Source organism: Adiantum capillus-veneris, chromosome 30 (genome assembly GCF_014529385.1).
Source record: "Adiantum capillus-veneris isolate H3 chromosome 30, ASM1452938v2, whole genome shotgun sequence".
In the NCBI taxonomy this organism is placed as follows: domain Eukaryota; kingdom Viridiplantae; phylum Streptophyta; class Polypodiopsida; order Polypodiales; family Pteridaceae; genus Adiantum; species Adiantum capillus-veneris.
The window spans coordinates 34,082,495-34,092,549 of NC_140960.1; the positions used below are offsets into that span (position 1 = coordinate 34,082,495).

Below are 10,055 nucleotides of genomic sequence, written 5' to 3' on the forward strand. Positions count from 1 at the left end.
AGTGTATGGTCATTACCCGAAGCGGAATGGATACTTCGCATGGAGGTGATGAGCATGGCAGTGGTGTAGAAGAATTTTCCCCACTAGGAGGTTTTTCTGACCTTCCCCCTTCCCCATCTACCCACGGTTTGCACCAAATCCTATGGAGGCTTTGGTCAAGTCAATGATGAACATGATGGCACAACAACAAGAAGCGAATAGCGTTGCGATGACACAACAAGAAGCGAATCGCGTGGCCGTGGAGCGTGAACGCCAACACATACAAGAAAACTTGGACCGCGAAGCGCGCTTGGCGGCCGAAGAACGAAAAGAAAGAAAAGCACAAAGAAAGGAGGCGGCCAAAGAAAGACAAGCGGCCTTGAAGGCCGAGCGTGAGGCACAGAGAGAACTACGCATGCAAGGGTTGGTCCGACAAGTTCTCACCTCGAAGTCCGAGCCAACCAAAGATGTTGGTAGTTCATCAAGTGGCGCAAGCCGAGATTCGGACTCCAACAACCCAGTCACAGAGAAGATCACGTTCAATAAGTATGATGGTAAGATGGATGCTACGATTATTCATTCTTGGTTGCATCAATTTAATGCTTATTTTGCGACAACTAAGAAGACAGGAAATAGCAAGGTTTTGATTGCAGCTATGTACCTTGCCGGTGATGCCATTAATTGATACCACGGATGGCAAGAAGCACAGTTGACCGTGCACCTAGAGGAAGCCGAGGAAGGCATGTCCCTTTCCTTCAATTGGGCCAACTTCCAAGACAAGCTCAAGGCGCGGTTTATGCACCCACAGTACCTAGCACGGTTGAAAGAGGATTGGCGCAGTCTCAAGCAAAATGGTATGCCAGTTATGTTTTTCTCTAATCGTGTTTTGCAACTCGGCACTCAATTACGCAAATCGGATGATGAGCGCAAGGAGGCTTTCATTTTCGGGTTGGACGACTATATCAGGTTTGATGTCAAAGTCCTCGACCCAATTGATCTCAACAAGGCGGTAGCGATTGCTCTCGCACAGGAAGCACAACAAGGGAAAGCCTAAGGAAAACAAGACTTCTACAAGTACCTCTCAGACTTCTCAAAACCCTCAGAACAGTAAGAGCAGTAAGAATGGTAAGAACGGTAACTCTTCTAACCAATCTTCCAATAGTCTCTCAGAAAAGAACTCACAAAATGAACCTAAGGGTAAAACTAACACAATTGCTAAACCTAAGCTCACTCCAGATAAAAAGGCAGAACAAGGAATTTTAGTTCTTCCGTAAGCTTGAATCTAATGAATCAAAAGAACCCACAGGACCCACTTCCTTTGTCAATACAATAAATGAGAACACGAGTGTGACCCAAGTTTCTCATGATCCTCCCATTGATGAGTCTCTCATTAAGTGTTATGGTCATGTGAAGGGTCGACGTTTTGTCATATTGTTTGACCCCGGAATTATGCATGATTTGATTAGTGACTCTCTTGTCGAAAGAGTCTGCTTGGAGGTTCGCAATACATCTCCTTTCGAGGTGTCAGGCTTCTCTCCCGGTATAGACTGTCTCATCACACAAGAGTGCCTTGATGTTTTGTTCATTGTTCAACAAGTATCCTTCCGCAAAAATTTGTAGTCTCTCCTCTTTCAAGATGTGATATGCTTTTGGACATTCGATGGTTTCGTGAGCATAATCCTCTCATTGATTGGGCGGAAAATATGTTCATTTTTAATGCCAAAAGTGACTCTCCCCTAGTCATTCGTGGAGAGCAAGTTGTTCATTCTTCATCTCTCATTTCTAATGTGCAGACAAAGATGGCAAAAAATCCGGAAAAGGAAACTCTCTTAGTCTCTTCTTTTCCAAAGCATGACACACATGATTTGCATGATAATGATAAGTATGATGATTTGCGTGATCAAGATGTGATTACTCACAAGCAAGATGATGTGCATGACAAAGATGTGATTGTTCACAAGGATGATGGTTTAGTTCATACTTTGTCTAATGAAGCTAACCTCATTGAAGATTCGATCAATCACGAAGAACCGATCTTGGCTCTCGAGTCGAGGTCCAAAGAACCCCCACAGGAAGTATTATATGTACAAATGATTAGTCAGCACACATTGTTCAAGTGTTTCATTCGTGATGCTTTCCTGTATTTTAGTCACCGTCCTTATGTGATCCCTTTTCACAGGCATGACATATTGTACATTGAGCACGAGTCACTCATGAATGAGCACAGATGTATGCGGATTATTCATGAAAAGATGAAATGTTTGGATTCAAGGAATTCTTATTTCATGTCTCTTCCTTGGCATGACACAGTATCAGAAAGAGCACAAGAAGGATTGAGCATCAAGCATAGGCATTTCCATTGTGATTTGCCACAGTTGATTAATTTAGGTCAAAAAGTCAAGATTCAATCCCAATTTTTTGCGTGTGTTTGATGGACGGTTTGGCACTCCGTCACTTTGTTCTGCATGCACAGTTTTATCTAAGGATAGTCTTTTTCCAGTCACTTTACATGGAATGGGTATGTTCATGTTTTTATGTTGGAAGTGGTTTCAGGAACTTTCATCCTCGGAGATTCTTGAAGAAGGTAGATGCATGACTATCGACGAAGTTGAAGCATTGAAGGAGCCACATATGACTTTATGTCGCTTTCGGCGCGGCCCAAAAAAGCAAGTGTTGCAGACCTTTATGAAATTCAAGTATCGCATGACCCACACATCAGAGTGGGCCGGCGAAGAGTCCTTTCCAGGATTCCAGACACTATTGGTGATCTCCCTCGACGCCATACAGTTCGGTACCAATACCTCACTTTGAAAAGGAGGGGATGTCACGTGCACATCTAACCCTATGTGTACGTGGACAAGCTACTTCATGGCAAGGGTTCAATTCAGTTCAGTCGGCCTAGATTAGGAAGTGTTCTGGCACTTTTGTGAGTCTGTTCGCAAACCATGCATATCCAGACGCTTAGGTTAGATGCATATCCTTTGGTTGCACACAGCATGATCATCAAATTTCAGTCAAAACCCATCAAGAGCATTTTTAAATGCATAGACCTATTTTCCCTATTTTTGACATTTTTCACTTATTATTTTTAAGTGACTTTTGTTGGGAACTCGGTAGGGCAAATTAGCAAGTATATAAGAAAACCTAGCACTAGCAAATCTGGCAGAAGAGGCAAGCAGGAACTTCACGTTCAACAGGCACCTTCTTAGCAGCACCCCCACAAGAGACCCTAGCGTTTTCTGCATCAACAACAAGGCCTAGCGTTTTTGCATGACAGACCAGCCTCGGCATTTTGCATAGCAGATCAGCCCCGACAATTGCAGAACAACAGATCAGCGCTAGCGGTAGTAGATTTCCACAGCAAGACAATTTTCAGCCCTAGTGTTTTTGCATCAGCATGACCCCTTAGCGTTTTGCAGATTCTCCGCCACAAGATCCACAGATAGCACTTGCGTTTTCAGTTTTCAGCATCAATACTCCGCAGCAGAACCCCCAGACCTCGCACATCTCACCTTCCCGCAACAGATCCTCGCCACGCGGTCAGATCCAGCACAGTTGCAGATCCAGCCCGGAAAACGCAGATTTCAGCATCTGTATTTTCAGCGCGTCGTCGTCGCATCATCGCCATCGACATCGTCACCGACATAGAGTTAGAATTTAACAAATACAGATTTGCAGATTTCAGCCCGTTTCGTCGTCGTCCTCATCGTGGTCGACATCGTCAGCAAGTCCAAAGCATTGTAGAGTTTGTGCAATCAATAGTAGACCGCTCTCGCCATAGGAGTGGGGCCTTCGGAGGGGGGTTTTGACAGCATTCTGGTGTCGTATTCGTCTCTCTATCTCTCAGTCTCATGCACCTTCATTCACAGTGTTCGCCACTTTGTTTGTGATCATTTGCACTCTCTCACTAAAGGAATGGAAGGCTCTCCCTTCCGTAAGTAAAAAGAGCCTTGAGCACAATTCGGAGCACTCATCTTGAGCAAAGTTCAACATTCACTTCCGCTCCACCTTTACATCACATCACTATGGGAAGCATTCCTACACCTAGCACTTCATTTTCATGCCACATGGAGCAAACACTTGTCCTAAAGCTCCTCATACACATTACACCTAGCTACCTATGTGGATGCATCAACATCTGCCACCTCCAATACTTGCATGTATCACTCCATCTATAAATGGAGTTCCACTGTACAAAGTCGATCTCTTGTTGTAATATAATCCATTGCATCCTTTCTCTTGTATAATATTATCACGTAATTTCAAGTGGAAACTTAGCTTGGATTTAATCGTCCATTATTATGAATGCGAATCATCATTATCCACCGTAACTTGTGATCCTTACAAGTGGTATCAGAGCAGAATGTAAGGTTCGCTTATTTTTTAGTTATTAAAACATCCTATTGTAAATGCTATTTTATTTTGTGTTTGTATTTCTTTTTATTGAGAGAATTAGTGCCTCACTCAGCTCATGCTAAGTGGCACAGAGAAGTGAGGTTTTCGGACAAGTGTTAGAGCTTTGTTGCTCTTCATTTAATGAGAAAAGGAGACATTGGTGATCGTATAGCCTTCCAGCTCATGAGTTCCTTTGATAAGCCGAAGCTTTAAAACCTCACCATCAATGTCCAATTTCTCTCTAGTCACATTCTGTGTGCTTCTGTTCGAGAGGGTGTGGCTGAGGCAAGCGAAGAGAATAAATGCCCACAAAGCATCAGATTGAGTGTCGGATGCAACTGCCTTCAACAATTTGCATACCTCGCATTGGCTTGCCATCAAGTCAGCGAGCTCCCAGCTTGTTGTCTCATCTGTAGCCCCAAGTTCACCATAGAGCCTCGCTTAAGCGAGCCCATTGCAATCGAAGGCCTCTTCTTGTGTCAGATTATGCACAAGCCCATGAGTGTTTGAACCACTGCCAATGCTTGCGGCCCCTGCCCACCTCTCAAGATGCTCGATAATCCTGCTCGTCCGGTCTCGCCGTTTGCCTACTAGCTGCAAGCCCACCTACAAACCGCCCATTACCCCTCGCTACCTGTAGTGTTTTCCAACTGAGCTCGGTCATCATCTACAGACGCAACTCCTTACACACTTGCGACTTGCAGCACAACGTTGTCCCAACAGTATTCAATTTTTTGTTCTTTTCAAGTTGATTTTTTGTCTCAACTTTCAGGCAACACTTCAATTGTCGGATCAACTTGCTTTATCGCCTTTGATTCTTGCACTAGTAATAAAAGAGTGATGCAAAGCAACTCCGATTCAATAAATCAACCTGGCAATTCTAAGTCGCACACACTGAGGATTACACGGGAGTAATATCGAGATTTTTGGCGAGAAGGTAAATTCACGACGACAAAGATTTTCACTGTCGGTAGAGAAAGTTGCGGCGAACGACATCAACAAGGCATATCAAGCTTATGCTCAAAAAAAAAAACAGGTAAACAAAGTTCTCAACTTATAAATTCTTGTATTTAAGGAGTATAAACACTGCTTGAGAGAGTCTCTCAAGTAAGACCGCTCCGCACAAAGAGCACCAAGAATCTAGACAAGTTCAATGGCCAGAACTTTCACACCTGGCAAGTCAAAATCGAGGGATATTTAATGAAAAAGAACCTATGGGCTGTTGTAAGCCAATTGGGAAAGGGGAGAGCAATATGACACGAGGCACACATGCACAATTTGTGTCAAAAGACGAACAAGCCCTAGGTGTTATTATCACTGCATTAGATGATAATCTGGATAAGTTCAATGGCAAGAACTTTCACACCTGGTAAGTCAAAATCAAGGGATATTTAATGAAAAAGAACCTATGGGCTGTTGTAAAGCCAATTGGGGAAGGGGAGAGCACTATGACACGAGGCACATATGCACAATTTGTGTCAAAAGACGAACAAGCCCTAGGTATTATTATCACCGCATTAGATGATAATTATGTTCATTACATAGATGAATGCGACACTTCATTGGAAGCATGGGAAACCTTGGCACAAATGTTTGGTGCAAAGACTAAACACTCCAAAATTAGCCTAAAAATGCAGCTTTACGGACTCGTGATGGATGTTAATGAAGATTTAGCTAGCCTTATCAATAGGCTTCAATCCATTTGCACTCAGTTGGCATCTTTAGATGCTAAAGTGGATGATGAGGACAAAATTGCAGTCTTGCTCAAATCACTTCCGCTCGAGTATGATCACATAGTCACAGTAATTAAAGAAAAGGAACCTGTACCTAGGTTTGAAGATGTGGTCAATTCACTTCAGGATGAAGAAAAGAAGCACTCTAACGACAACTCTACGTCAAACGGAGCTTACGTTATGCAGAAGGCTAAGTGCAAGCATTGTGGCAAGCGCAATCACAAATCAAGTGATTGTTTCAAGGTCAAAGCATGCACCCTATGCGAAAAGCTTGGTCATACACCCTCAAGATGTTTCAAGAAAACTTAAAACAGGGATAAAGGCAACGTCAACCTCAGCAATGATGGAGAAGGAAAAGAGGAGCCATCACAAGCCCTTTTCATTGCTGATGTACTGTAAAGGTTTGCAAATACCCTCTAAGCCACTTCATGATGTATCCAAAATGAACCATAGCATGATGTATCCATTTTGAACCATGCTATGATGCTATCAAATTGTGAACCCATGTATTATCTAGAGTGCCTTGTATGGACCATGACCTATTGCATCCGTTGAGATCTAGGCATAATGTATCTTGGGCACATCTAGGATGAAAATAGGCTTAAGGGGGCGATTGTTAGGATAACCCTAACCTCACTCATGTGAACCATGCCCAGTCCAAGCTCCTCACATCACTATGGGAAGCATTCCTACACCTAGCACTTTATTTTCATGCCACATGGAGCAGACACTTATCCTAAAGCTCCTCATATACATTACATCTAGCTACCTATGTGGATGCATTAGCATCTGCCACCTCCAATACTTGCATGTATCACTCCATCTATAAATGGAATTCCATTGTACAAACTCTCTCTTGTTGTAATATAATTCATTGCATCCTTTCTCTTGTATAATATTATCACGTGATTTCAAGTAAAAATTGTCACAAGACGGACACCACGTGCCAATAGAAAAGAACAGACTGAACAGACTTTTAGCACTTCAATAACAATTGAACTGAGAGAGAGACGACAAGCGACACGAAGTGGCGAAATTCCATCCCAGAGAGTATTGGCCCCAAACCTTGGCGCCCCTTTCGGTATTTCTTTATATTGCATCAACACGGTACAAGCCGGTACTCCAGACTCTGCACCTTCTCCAGGAAGCATGCCTGAGAATGAGCCCATGGCCTCATATTTAAAAGCCCTAGGCCCCAAAAGCAATTTACATGAAAAGCCTTCAAACTCAAAAGCTTCTGGTCCAAAAGCAATGCCAAAAAGCTGTCAGCGTAAATCATGGAATTCCGTACAACTGCCAACGTAAAACGCGGAAATCCGTACAGCCTGCCACGTCAGCACTGTCCGCGTGATTTCGGGAAACGTTATCAACTGCAGGTCCTGCTTTATTTTAATTCTTTATGTCACTTGGGGCCCCGCAGACGGAGTCCCATAAGTTGGTAGGACTTCTTCTTCTGTTGCTTGTTCTTCTTAGGGTTTAGGCCCCTCGGCCGGCATCTGCAAGTTGGCTCCATTCTTCAAGGCTTGACATGTTAGCAATTTGTGACACCCCCCCTTCTTGAAAGAAAGTAATTGTCCATTATTATGAATGCGAGTCATCATTATCCACTGTAACTTGTGATTCTTACAAAGAGCAGGAGATCTCAGCCATCCAAGGCGCTGGCATTCTTGAGCAGAATCTGCCGCTGCAGCGAGTTGATATCCGGCACATCAGCAATCAAAACAGACTATTGCAACCTCCACTTAAATGATGCCAAGTCAGCTACGGGAATGAGCTGAGCAACCAGCACATCAGCAATATGATTTACAGATTGCTTGCTGTGATTGGCACGTCAAGAAGTGGTTGGCCTTGCAGCTATCACCAACGTGTGTGCAGTCTGTCGTCAACTCGTGTGCAGTCTATTGTAATAGCCCCTGCTTGTGACCTTGTGTACGATTCAAGCATGGTGATTGGCCCTCCTCTCCCCAACTCTTGACGGTTGGGAAAGGTCATTGGCTGCCCAAGGTTATTGGTTGACCTTTCCCTGCAATCCACGTCCGTCGGTCACCATGAGTCGTCTGGATTACAGGGAAAGGTCAGCCAATGACCTTTCCCTACCCTTCAACGCCTTTTGACAAATAATACCTCTCTCTTAGGAAGGCAATTAGTGGCTAGCTTATCCTTCTTCTATGGAACTAGGTTCATGAACAATGGCACCATCACATGTGCTGGAAGAGAGCACTGATTGCAAGAAAAACGAAAGAGATAACCAGACTTTATTTCAAGGTTTTCCCGTAAGTTTGTTTTAGGATTTTTGGGTTATATGAGCTGCTTATTTCAAGTTTGAAGGTCAATTTCTATTATCGATAAAAGAGAAAATTTGATTTATCAGACGTAAAGAGCATGTGAAGAAAACCCTCATTTAGAAACAACATATATGAGTGAGAGAGAGAGAGAGAGAGAGAGAGAAGAAGAAAGAGAGGATTTTAACATCGTAGGAAACTATCCCAAGAGACCTCAAAGATCTATCCGACAAGAGTTGAACTCAAGAACTGTTATTTGAGAGAGAGAGAGAGAGAGAGAGAGAGAGAGAGAGACTAGATTGCGCACGGCAGCCAATTCTGAGTGAGGAAGGAGATCCTCACCTTCAAAGTGTCCAAGATAATCGACTGCTGCGCCTTATTAGCTTCAGTGGTCCGATTGTTGGCTTATAACAGTAACATCTACTACTTCCATTACAAATTCAAGCTTATAAGTATCACTATCTTCAACGCCTTTTAACAAATAATTCTAAATCTTAGAAAGGCAATTAGTGGGTAGCTTATCCTTCTTCTATGGAAAGAAGTTTATGAACGATTGTAGCATCACATGTGCTGAAAGCGAACATAACCAGACCATACTTCAGGGTTTTCCCATAAGTTTCTTTGAAGATTTCTGTGTTGCATGAACTACTTTATTTAGAAAAATTGATTTATCAGACGTAAACAGCATGTGAAGAAAACCCTCATTAAGAAACAACACATATGAGAGAGAGAGAGAGAGAGAGACTCGATTGGGCACTGCAGCCAATTCTGAGTGAGGAAGGAGATCCTCACCTTCATGCTTGTATGAGTTGTTGAGTGTCCAAGATAATCGACTGCTACGCCTTAGCTTCAGTGGTCTGATTTATGACTGCGGCTACCTGAATGGAGTAACATTAAAACTAAGATTTAACATGAACTCTTGACGGCGAACTCTCGCACAGAGAGAGAGAGGGAGAGAGAGAGAGAGAGAGAATGTGTTGAAGCATACGTATGTGCATGTGTGCGTGCCTGCTCAAGAGCTTTCGCCATGGTCGACCAAAGAAATGCCTGCATGCAGGCCCATCATGAGGCTCACGTATCGAGTTATTTCACAGGCGTGCAATAACTTTACTTGCAGCCAAACCTTTGGCTACCTAGTTCCCAACTAGTATTGCTTGGTGGGCCTTGCTATATAACATCTATAGAATATAACAGGACATATGCAAATTGATATTTAGTAATTAGCATTGAAGGGAGCAAGAGCATGACTAATTTGACAAGGACACATTCCGTGCAAGGGATATACATTTGAAAAATGCTATAATGTCTATGTGAGGAGACAAAGTCAAGTGCATTAATTAATAGAAATTATAGGGATGATTACAGTTGATATTATATCCAAGCGAGGTTGTCTACTATTGAATGTTTTTTTCTAGTATACGTGCTAAATTCTTGCAAATAAAAAGTATTCCAAGAAGAAAATTTCCATGGAATGGTTGGTAGCACAAAACTTCAACTCGCATTTTTGAAGGTGGATGTCGAGTGTGTTTTGCCTTTCTTCTTTTGAACTTATTCTCGGTACAATGAATGAGGACAGTGATAAATGTAATTTCACCTTATGTGTTCTGTGTTATGGCATTGACAATGCATGTTGCACTGTTTGCCGCACCGATTGTCAAGTCTATGT

The 10,055-nt window shown here is 42.9% G+C and overlaps 1 long non-coding RNA gene across 1 annotated transcript in view; it reads right to left on the minus strand.

Annotated features, from left to right (window-relative positions):
- LOC147417777 (uncharacterized) overlaps positions 1-9,533 on the minus strand; it is an 84,681-nt gene extending 75,148 nt beyond the window's left edge. Inside the window, exons 1-2 of the long non-coding RNA XR_015187282.1 lie at positions 9,378-9,533; positions 9,182-9,267 (exon numbers count right to left, since the gene is read on the minus strand). This is a non-coding gene — a long non-coding RNA (uncharacterized LOC147417777). The remainder of the gene's footprint in view (positions 1-9,181; positions 9,268-9,377) is intronic.
- Positions 9,534-10,055: the final 522 nt, after the last annotated feature.